This window comes from Oncorhynchus keta, unplaced genomic scaffold (genome assembly GCF_023373465.1).
Source record: "Oncorhynchus keta strain PuntledgeMale-10-30-2019 unplaced genomic scaffold, Oket_V2 Un_contig_2724_pilon_pilon, whole genome shotgun sequence".
NCBI classification, from domain to species: Eukaryota; Metazoa; Chordata; class Actinopteri; order Salmoniformes; family Salmonidae; genus Oncorhynchus; species Oncorhynchus keta.
Window position 1 is genome coordinate 12,501 of NW_026285414.1, and position 11,869 is coordinate 24,369.

The 11,869-nt window shown below is 43.5% G+C and overlaps 1 pseudogene; it reads right to left on the reverse strand.

The window, feature by feature from the left end:
- Positions 1–7,902, reverse strand: part of LOC118378806 (poly(rC)-binding protein 3-like) — a 15,453-nt pseudogene extending 7,551 nt beyond the window's left edge.
- Positions 7,903–11,869: the final 3,967 nt, after the last annotated feature.

Below are 11,869 nucleotides of genomic sequence, written 5' to 3' on the forward strand. Positions count from 1 at the left end.
AAACATATCCAGGTGTTAGAATGGCCAAGTCAAAGTCCAGACCTGAATCCAATCGAGAATCTGTGGAAAGAACTGAAAACTGCTGTTCACAAATGCTCCCCATCCAACCTCACTGAACTCGAGCTGTTTTGCAAGGAGGAATGGGAAAATTTTTCGGTCTCTCGATGTGCAAAACTGATAGAGACATGCCCCAAGCGACTTACAGCTGTAATCGCAGCAAAAGGTGGCGCTACAAAGTATTAACTTAAGGGGGCTGAATAATTTTGCACGCCCAATTTTTCAGTTTTTGATTTGTTAAAAAAGTTTTAAATATCCAATAAATGTCGTTCCACTTCATGATTGTGTCCCACTTGTTGTTGATTCTTCACAAAAAATACAGTTTTATATCTTTATGTTTGAAGCCTGAAATGTGGCAAAAGGTCGCAAAGTTCAAGGGGGCCGAATACTTTCGCAAGGCACTGTATGTATGCTAGATACCTCTTCAAACTTGTATGCGATCATGGCGAAGGCCTTGAAGATGGCATCTGTGGGTCCGGTGATGGTAACTATCCGCTCTGGGCAGTTTCCCTCAGAGATGTTGATGCGTGCACCGCTCTGCGGGTCAAACAGTAGACACAGTCAGAGAAATAAAGGAGATCATGAAGTACTAAATGGAATACTATCCATTTAATAATATCCATTCTTAATCTGGGTAAGGTGCATTATGGGATACATACTGCACTTACCTCTTCACGCATCTTCTTCACTGTCTCTCCTTTCTGAAAAGACAGGCAGCAGACAGACAACAGTTAAAACATCGGAGAGATGTCACATTAAAAAAATGTACTTGTCTTGAAACAGTTTTGTAATATTGATACGATTGTGATGTGTTTATGAACATGATAGTTACCTTTCCAATGATGCTTCCAACCTCCTGTAAACAGAGGTTCAACAACAGTTAGCATCAACGTCCAACTCAACACATGACAGAGACTATCCCCAAAACCTTGAAAAGCGACCTCTAATCGTCTCCTCAGAACCACCAGATCTAAAAACACTTGATATGCAGTAACCTATCCAGCCCATTCAGCCAACGGTGGTCGTGAAGGAAAGGAGATAAGGAAAGTAAGCCATATGAGAGTATTGGAACCCAGCCGGTGTGTACTGTACCTTGCCGTGCATCAGAAGCCTGATGGTGAGGGTGACGTTGAGGCCTCCTTCGCCTGGCTGCTGCACCTTGGGTGGTTCCATGTTGGGATTGGATGTGAAGGAAGGGGTGTGGTCACGTAGAAGAGGAGTCCCAGGGCCAATGAGAGTGTGATGCCACAGCCAGCCAACCAGTCACCTGCAAGACAAGAGGGATGAGACACGACCACTCAATATTAGGCCCACTGGAAACAGAGGTACCAAACTACCACTGGATAACATTGATGGATATCATCTTTGAATGAACCTGCTCATGAATACCATTCGAGTTCTGTTCAGACAGGACAAGTTTATAGACTGTGTGAGTGGCAGACAGTGTGCTTTAACTCTGGAGGACAATCTTTAACTCTGGGATCTTAATTTGACCTATATTGGCCAACAAAAATAATCCTGCAGCAACAGGATTTGAATGTTTACTCCCATAATGTTGCTTGATCCGTGGTTAGGCTATTAGCTGACCAAAAAGTTTCCCATGAAAGTGCAATAAGTGTTAATATGGGGTGTGATGGTGTTGGTTTCAGTGAATTCATGTAAATTACAGAAACTCATCCGCATTGAGCAACAGAAGGGTGATCAAATTAAGATCCTCCCACCTGTACATCATAAAAATATAGGGACAGGAAGGCCATAATCCCTGAACCCAGAACTAAATGAGTAGCTCCATTTAATGTTGTTTGACCTTTTTATTTGATTTATATCCATACAAGGATCCTAATTCATGATTTCGACTGGCTGAGAAAAGATTTCCCGTTCTAGATCTATGGATATAGAATGTGAAATAATTCATTCTAAATGTTCCGTTGCCATGATGGCTGGCAGCGTTCTTATTCATTGCTTGCCGGCCAACCCGGCTAACACAGTCACGTCCAAACCGTGCAGCTAGAATAACCTTAGCGTTGCTGCATTCAATTTCTTTATATGTATCCATAAAAACGATGTTTGATTACGACTGGCTGAAAGGATGTCCGTCTGACACGTTCATTCTTAATAGGACATTGGAGATCAATTTCAATATTGAAACAATGTTGCAAATGTCAAGAGACAGACAACGATGTTTGGACAAACCCCTGTTGTTATAAAACCCAAATATTAAGCTAGAAACATGGGGAAAATGTTTAAGATGCTTTTTGCAGTGGAAACCAAGTTAATGAATTGGCTGGCTGGGCTGATGAGACACTAGATAGAGAGATTTCTCAGATTTCTCAGATGGAACAGAAAACAGATGTCAATTTTTACGTCATGAGCTTACCCCTGCTAAACTGTTTGTTCGTGTATGGCTTAGAACACATCTCAACCAATCACAATGCTTGTTTGACCCAACCCGTTGTAGAAAAACGAGAACCAGAGGTTGTATGAGGGGCCCAAGCGAGAGTGGGAGGCCACAGGAGGTCTCTGAGATAAGGGAGAAGGGTTCTGCAACCAGCTGTCTCTCCATCTCCCAGAGGTCAAATTACATAAAAAGCCTTAATCCGGGTTTAGAGCCAGGCCAGTGGTGCAGGTCTGCCACAGGGCCTGGGCAGGGACAGAAATAAACCCACTAAAACCAAGTGCAGGGGGAGTGGTAGGCTGGCTGGGACCGTGGCACAATGGACTGCTGGAGCCAGGGTTACTGGGGTTATTTGGTATTTTTGGTGATAGAACTAGATGAGAGGATGTAACCACTCTCTGTGGTATTGTAATAAACATACTGGTTTATATGTAGCTACCACATCTGGTCTTCGTGAAGGCATACATGGTGATGGAAATGCCTTGGAATTGGGTTGAGTATTTGAAGCATTCTTCAAAAGGCGGCATGCAGAATTTTACATGTATTTTTATTTCACCTTTATTTAACCAGGTAGGCTAGTTGAGAAGAAGTTCTCATTTGCAACTGCGACCTGGCCAAGATAAAGAATAGCAGTGTAAACAGACAACACAGAGTTACACATGGAGTAAACAATTAACAAGTCAATAACACAGAAAACAAATCATATAGACTCCAATCAGGTCCACACTCCTGAGAGCCGTCATGTGTGGCTGAAATGAGAATGTATTTTCTCTCGTGTGCCTGGTGGTGTGTTTGAATAGCTCTCCTACCATCCACCACCTTCTCCCTCATCCACTGCAGCACAATAGAATTAGGTCACAGACTCATGATTCATCCATGCCCCATCCATGCCTTCCAGTCAACTTGCTTTTTATTTCAAGAGCTAAATATTAGGCACCATTCTCAGACGGAACTCTATTTGAGACAGCGGTAGCAGCATAAAATGTGCCTATTGTGTCCCTGGTTGAATAATATTTAATTTAATCCCAAATCGTTCACATTTGAATCTGAGCGCAATCAGTTATGTATTAGAATCTATTAGTAGGGTATGCAATTCAGGACACAATACCCACTGTATTCAAGAGTGAGGCAACAGAGTAAAGGTTAATAAATGCGTCCGACCGAACACTACATTATCAAAACCAATTGTCTGCATTCGACCAATTGTGTTTTCAAGTTTATTTTCAGTGCTCTGGACAATGCACTGTATGTGTTGACCATTCTCAATCCTCTCTGTTAACAGAGTTATTACATCAACAAGTTGGAAATAAAGAAAATGGGAGATAGAGAGAGAGAAAAAGAGAGATCGAGAGATAAAGAGGTAGAGGGAGAGAGAGAGAGAGAGAGAGAGAGAGAGAGAGAGAGAGAGAGAGAGAGAGAGAGAGAAGAGGTAGAGAGAGAGAGAGGAGAGAGAGGAAAAAGAGGTAGAGAGAGAGGTAAAGAGGTAGAGAGAGAGAGAGAGAGAGAGAGAGAGAGGGAGAGGGAGAGAGAGAGAGAGAGAGAGCGAGTATTTCTCGTGACATCTGATGTAGTTAGTAAGTGGGTCAGAGAGAGCTATGTTGAGCTGCAGAGCTGCTGACACTCTCCTCCTCTATGGTGCTTTGCTATTGAATTAATCACGCTGCGGCTCGGGTGGACAACACCGTGCACAAAATGGCTCTTCCTTTTCTTTCATCTCTCCTTCGTCTGCTGCCCTGCCTGCCCTCAGCCCAGTGCAGAAAGACAGCAGGCTGCAGCATCACTCCTGGAAGAAGCTTTACATCTGCCTGTCTTTCTTTTCATTCCTTGGCTCTTTAATGTAGAGCTAACAATGGAGGATGCCTCCTCTTATGTAGAACCACTGGACTGTGAGTGACCGAGAACAATTGACTAAATATGAAAAGATAGCTGCCTTCAGTATCTGAAGGGGGTGGGCAGGAGAGCTCTGAATGAGTACAGTCGGCCCCCTCACTGAGACAGGTGAGACTTAAATAGAGTGGCCATCACTGATCACCTGAAATGATTCTGTCAGCAGCCAGGAAGGAAAGAAGAAATGGGAGAAGGTATTTGGGAGGTGGGTGACTGACATACAGAGGCCGTCCAGATGCCTTGATTAGTGCTGGGCAAAGGAAGCACTGACTGGAAGTGGATCAGCACTGCAGTCTTATCATGCACTGTACAAATGAGCCAGCAATTTTCTCTGCAGTGTTGCCTCACCTTATCCGGCCTCACCTCTGCCCTTCCCTGCTTCCGGTCAGCTGTGTGTGAGTTGGTGCATGTGCATGTGTGTGAGTTGGTGCATGTGCATGTGTGTACTGTATGCTTGCTCAGCTTAGACCAAAGAACATGCAATCAGCATCTTTGAATTTCCTTATTAAGAGATTGGGTGTGTTGGAAAATGTGTTTTGTTTGAAAATCTCCACAAAAGTCAGAGACTGATTATATGAAACATCAACCCAAAGGCTCTTACAGGGCACGTGAGAAAAAAGACTGAGATCTGGAGGAATGGGAAAATGGAGGATAGAACTTGCAGTATAATCCTAAGCCAAAGCCCCGTCATCTGTTCCATTTTAATCCACCGAGCTAGAGATATGCTGTTATGATTTTGATATAAACCCCTCCATAAGCATACCTTTGTGAGCCAAAACAGTAGAGAGAGGAGACCACTAAACTGAGGGTGACTCAGGACGTTGTGGCTTTTTCTGAAAGCAGTGCACCCCACATTCATATACTCTGTATGTTGGCCTGCTCCGACTCTAATTGACCCTGATTCTACAAATGACCTTTGAGCTCAATCATAGTGTAATTAATTGAGCATGCGTTAGCTTTACAAGCAAACTAGAAAGGAATACTATGTGCAAATCGTAGCTGCATTCTCACAGATTTGGCCACGTTTGCAAAAGATAAGAGATGAGTGACGCAGCATTGTAATCTGTTATGAGAGCCAAGAGAAACGTCAGCCAGGATCAGTCCATTTCGACATTCTGAGCACTAAACAGACTTTTCATTAGGAAAATAGCTGCAGTGAACTACTCACTAAAAAGCAAGTCAGCACCCTCAAATAGCACCGATATGCCCGTCAATCACCGTTGACCCTCACCTCTCACCTTTTAGACGGCCTGTATTTGAGCCTTAAGGATGTCCTATGTATCCTCAATACCATGAGGACGTCACAGAAGGAAACCCCATATGAAGAACTCCATCTACTTTCATGACTCAGAGCAGAACCGTCTCCTGCATGACTGAGCCTGTCACTAAAATCATCATTCTACTTCTAATAGATTGGAATGCTGGATTCAAATGCCCTGCTGTCAGTAAGTAAGGGCCACAGTGGACAGAGAAGTACATGTTGATATTAGATATTCAAGTTGAACTTGTGTTGCTGTTGGAAAATAAAATAACTTCGTATACTGTTATTTCTTGCACAGAGGGCCAGGGGGCAAATTGCACCCACCCAAGTTGTCAGATCTTCCTTTGAAAAACTCTTACATGGGGGACAATGAATATAGATAGAATAGAATAGAATGTATTGTAGATGCAGGACACTGAGAGAAGCAGGCAGCAGCTCTGGTCTCATCTGACGCTAACTAGGCTTTGGTTGCAGTGTGATTGGAGAATTGGAAAGGGGAGGTGGGGAGGGAGCGTCTGTGGTGCTGAGCGGAGCAGCCTTCCTCTCCTCTACCCAGCTGTGACAGTACACTCAGGCTGTCACTCTAGATCAGCCGCCCCTGCGCTAGAGACCTCAGCCCCATCACAGTCCAAAACAGGGCGACCACTCACTCCCTCGCACTGAGTAGTGCCCTCACCAGGCAAGGCATTGCACTGGAGAGAAGGGGTTGGGGCATGGGTGGCCCCAAAAACACTTGTCCATGTCCCCTAATTAGAATCCAATCACAAAATGGGGTTGTAAAATGTGCCATTGCCTACGACGGGATAGAGAATGTAGACCCCGTTTTGCGTTGTAGCATTACCATGTTGTACTGTGGCTGTGGTGGTAAAAGAAGAGCGGGCGGTCGGCCATCTTAGATTAGCTTGTCACTAAGTCAAGGCTCCTCTGAATGAGCATGCATGGATTTACAGATCACAGTCATGTTAAATGGGTCGAGTGTAAACACATATCTTTTTTAATCATTTTGAAATTCTATAATATCATTTTTGATCGTAGTATTTTTACTTCCTTGATAGATTACAAGGATATTTAGTTTTCTAAATTCCAATACAAATATGAATTTGATCATTTCAACAACAGAACATAGTGCCAGCCTTCGGTATTGTTATTTGAGATGTCGATTATGCAATATTTGATCTTTTTAAACCTGTCCTGACCATTACGGAGGAAACGTACATTCCAACGATTTGGTGCTTCCTTTGTTCAATCCCACGGTTCACATGAATTAGTGATAATGACAAATGACACGTTGACTGTTCCTACAGACCAAGAACACCATCAAGAGAGCTAATTTGATAGTGAGGATGATTGGGATAATGGTCGTGAGGACTAGATACATCCATCTCATGGGCTATCAGGTTCTGTTACCATTCAGTGTGGACAAGGTCAGCGGAACCTATCGCAATAGAACGACGCCACTTCTGATCTGCAAAACATCACAATGTCATTAGAACCCACCTTAAAGGAACAATTAACCGATAATTCCATTAAACAATTAGCCCCAATGTATACGATCACAAGGGTGAGTCAATAGCAGGGAACATGGAGGGACCACAAAGAAAGGGGTCCAACCAACCAACAAGCTAACCGGCGATTCTCAAGGGAATACAGAAATACTTTCACAGCACACACATGGGGTCGCAACACCCTTTGTATTTGCCTAATGAAGGACACACTAAGAGCAACGGCTAAAACAATGGAGTCAGATCGATGTCCACTGTATTACAAAACAAAGGGGTTTCAAATAACGATGGGATTGAGATAATAAACTCGCAACATGTCAACGGCTGCTGTTCCCGCACCACTTAACGATAACTCTACAGACATTCATTCATTATTGAAGACATTTCCCAACTCAACATTGGCCAATATCTCCTGCTGCCAGTTTAAAGCCAGGAGACTACCCATGAAGCCTTTTTTACACATGGTCTAACAGTAGCCTACTGTACGTACATATGATACAGTCAATTGTACTATTTTACAATTCCACCATATATGTTTATAAAAATAAATGCATATTTGAATAGTAACAATATGACCATTGGACTCATCAGAGGCCTTCCTCAAACCTGATCTAGAAGCTGAAAAATAGGCATTACCTTCGTGCAGCGTAAAACAGATGGCGACCACTTTCGACGTTTCGCAAAAGATTAAAAAAACACAGAAGGAAAATGATTTTTTCCCTCTCCCCTTTGCTATGCCCAGTCTGGATCGGGATATCTGATTGGTTGGAAAGGCCAAATCACATGGGCGAGACAGAGAACCCGTGACCCCTCTGTAAATAAAATGACGAAATGAAACAGCCTTGCATCCTAGCCGGACAATTTGTGTCAGTGTGATACCCTGACTACACTGACGATGTTGTGGTCTACTGTAAATAGGCTGTATGATGAGACGGGATGGGGTCACCATCCCCCCCTCCCCGACCCCCAAACAGAAAACAATGGGGGTGCCTAGTGAGGCACACTGGCATTGGGGCATGTCTACAGAGGCGGGGTTTCAAAGTCTGCATAGCCACCCCCAGGCACTCGCCTGTCCTGTAGGTCAATTGTTCCAACTCACCAACCTACCAACCCACCAACTCACCAACTCACCAACCCACCAACTCACCAACTCACCAACCCACCAACTCACCAACTCACCAACCCACCAACTCACCAACTCACCAACCCACCAACTCACCAACTCACCAACCCACCAACCCACCAACTCACCAACCCACCAACCCACCAACTCACCAACTCACCAACCCACCAACCCACCAACTCACCAACCCACCAACCCACCAACTCACAAACCCACCAACCCACCAACCCACCACCTTCTTCTCTTGCTGATCATGAACACAACACCCAAAGTATTTTCAGATACAACAACCGCCACGGAACGCCAGCACAAACCCACAGACCCCCAACGTCTGTGACAAGGGACTACCAGGGTTAGTGGTTGGTTTGTGGATTGGGGTGGTGGTCTGTGACAAGGGACTAACAGTGGTTGGTTTGTGGGTTGCGGTGGTGGTCTGTGACAAGGGACTACCAGGGTTAGTGGTTGGTTTGTGGGTTGGGGTGGTGGTCTGTGTGCCCTGGAGGATGAGGCTGGTAGAGAGATGGCGATGCAGAGATCAAAGCCCAGACCCCACATCACATGTCTGTCGTAAGATCCAGCCGCCCTCGAACCAACCTGGCTCCTCCCGGCTGTCTTTTAATCTGCGTGTGTGTGTGTGAGTGTTTGTGGAATTACAGGGAGCTTTAGAGGCATCCCGTCCAGATTATCCAATCCAGCTAAAATCCAACCCGGTGTCAGATGGACAGTTGTGCAGGGACCCCAGCAGCACAGACAGAATGTAGGGTTTAGGGGTGGAGGGTTTAAGGGTGGAGGTTTAGGGTGGAGGGTTTAAGGGAGGCGATGTGGGCTACGGGGGTACAGGCATTGGATTAGGGGCAACACAAAAAATGAGGAGTGTGTCCCACCTAAATTTGAATTGTTCAGAGGGAAGCAAGAAGCATATCTCGGTTTATATATGTCCTCTTAAACACTCAACGTCTATCTATCTATCTATCTATCTATCTATCTATCTATCTATCTATCTATCTATCTATCTATCTATCTATCTATCTATCTATCTATCTATCTATCTATCAAATTAAATTAAATTCAAGGGGCTTTATTGGCATGGGAAACATGTGTTAACATTGCCAAAGCAAGTGAGGTAGATAATATACAAAAAGTGAAATAAACTATAAAAATAACAGTAAAACATTACACATACAGAAATTTCGAAACAATAAAGACATTACAAATGTCATATTATACATATATATATATATATATATATATATATATATATATATATACAGGGTTGTAACAATGTACAAATGTTCAAATGGTTAAAGAACACAAGGAAAAATAAATAAGCATAAATATGGGTTGTATTTACAATGGTGTTTGTTTTTCACTGGTTGCCCTTTTCTTGTGGCAACAGGTCTCAAATCTTGCTGCTGTGATGGCACACTGTGGAATTTCCCCCAGTAGATATGGGAGTTTATCAAAATTTGATTTGTTTTCGAATTCTTTGTGGATCTGTGTAATCTGAGGGAAATATGTGTTCTAATATGGTCATACGTTGGATAGGAGGTTAGGAAGTGCAGTTCAGTTTCCACCTCATTTTGTGGGCAGTGTGCACATAGCCTGTCTTCTTGAGAGCCAGGTCTGTCTACGGTGGCCTTCTCAATAGCAAGGCTATGATCACTAAGTCTGGTACATAGTCAAAGCCTTAAGTTTGTCAGTCACAGGACAGGTATTCTGCCACTGTGTACTTCCTCTGTTTAGGGCCAAATAGCATTCTAGCTTGCTCTGCTTTTGTTAATTTTTTCCAAATGTGTCAAGTAATTATCTTTTGTTTTCTCATAACTTGGTTGGGTCTGTTTTTGTGTTTGTGTTTGTGAACAGAGCCCCAGACCAGCTTGCTTAGGGACTCTTCTCCAGGTTAATCTCTGTAGGTGATGGCTTTGTCATGAAGGTTTGGGAATCACTTCCTTTTAGGTGGTTGAAGAATTTAACAGCTCTTTTCTGGATTTGGATAATTAGTGGGTATCAACCTAATTCTGCTCTGCATGCATTATTTGGTGTTCCATGTTGTACACTGAGGATATTTTTGCAGAATTCTGTATGCAGAGTCTCACTTGGTGTTTGTCCCATTTTGTGAAGTCTTGGCTGGGAGCGGACCTCAGACCTCACAACCGTAGCGGGGCAATGGGCTCTATGACCGATTCAAGTATTTTTAGCCAGATCCTAATTGGTATGTTGAAATTTATGTTCCTTTTGATGGCATAGAATGCCCTTTCTTGCCTTGTCTCTCAGATCGTTCACAGCTTTGTGGAAGTTACCTGTGGCGCTGATGTTCAGGCCAAGGTATGTATAGTTTTTTTGTATTTGTGGTCCTGGCGACTGACCTTTTGGAACACCATTATTTTGGTCTTACTGAGATTTTACTGTCAGGGCCCAGGTCTGACAGAATCTGTGCAGAAGATCTAGGTGCTGCTGTAGGCCTCCTTGGTTGGTGACAGAAGCACCAGATCATCAGCAAACAGTAGACATTTGACTCCTCGGATTCTAGTAGGGTGAGGCCGGGTGCTGCAGCCTTTTCTAGTGCCGAGCCAATTCACTGATATATATTGAAGAGGGTGGAGCTTAAGCTGCATCCCTGTCTCACCCACGATTCTGTGTGAAGAAATGTGTGCATTTTTGCCAATTTTAACCGCACACTTGATGTTTGTGTACATGGATTTTATAATGTCGTATGTTTTACCCCAACACCACTTTCCATCCATTTGTATAGCAGACCCTCATGCCAAATTGAGTCAAAGGCTTTTTTGAAATCAACAAAGCATGAGAAGACTTTTCCTTTGTTTTGGTTTTGTTTGGTTGTCAATTAGGGTGTGCTGGGGGAAAAAAGCCAATTTGACATTTGCTCAGTACATTGTTTTCGTTGAGGAATGTACGAGTCTGCTGTTAATGATAATGCAGAGGATTTTCCCAAGGTTACTGTTGACGATATTCCACGGTAGTTATTGGGGTCAAATTTGTCTCCACTTTTGTGGATTGGGGGAATCAGTCCTTGGTTCCAATTTTTGGTGAAGATGCCAGAGCTAAGGAGGATGTTAAAGAGTTTTAGTATAGCCAATTGGAATTTGTTGTCTGTATATTTGATAATATACACATACCGGGGCAAACTACCTGCCCTCCAGGACACCTACACCACCCGATGTTACAGGAAGGCCATAAAGATAATCAAGGACATCAACCACCCGAACCACTGCCTGTCTCACCCCGCTATCATCCAGAAGGCGAGGTCAGTACAGGCATCAAAGCTGGGACTGAGAGACTGAAAACAGCTTCTATCTCAAGGCCATCAGACTGTTAAACAGCCACTACTAACATTGAGTGGTTGCCAACACACTGTCATTGACACTGACCCAACTCTAGCCACTTTAATAATGGGAATTGATGGGAAATGATGTAAATATATCACTAGCCACTTTAAACAATGCTACCTTATATAATGTTACTTACCCTACATTATTCATCTCATATGCATACGTATATACTGTACTCTACATCATCGACTGCATCCTTATGTAATACATGTATCACTAGCCACTTTAACTATGCCACTATGCCACTTGTTGCAGCTGCAGGAGTTGTGACCCGTTTTTTGTTTGTTATGTTGT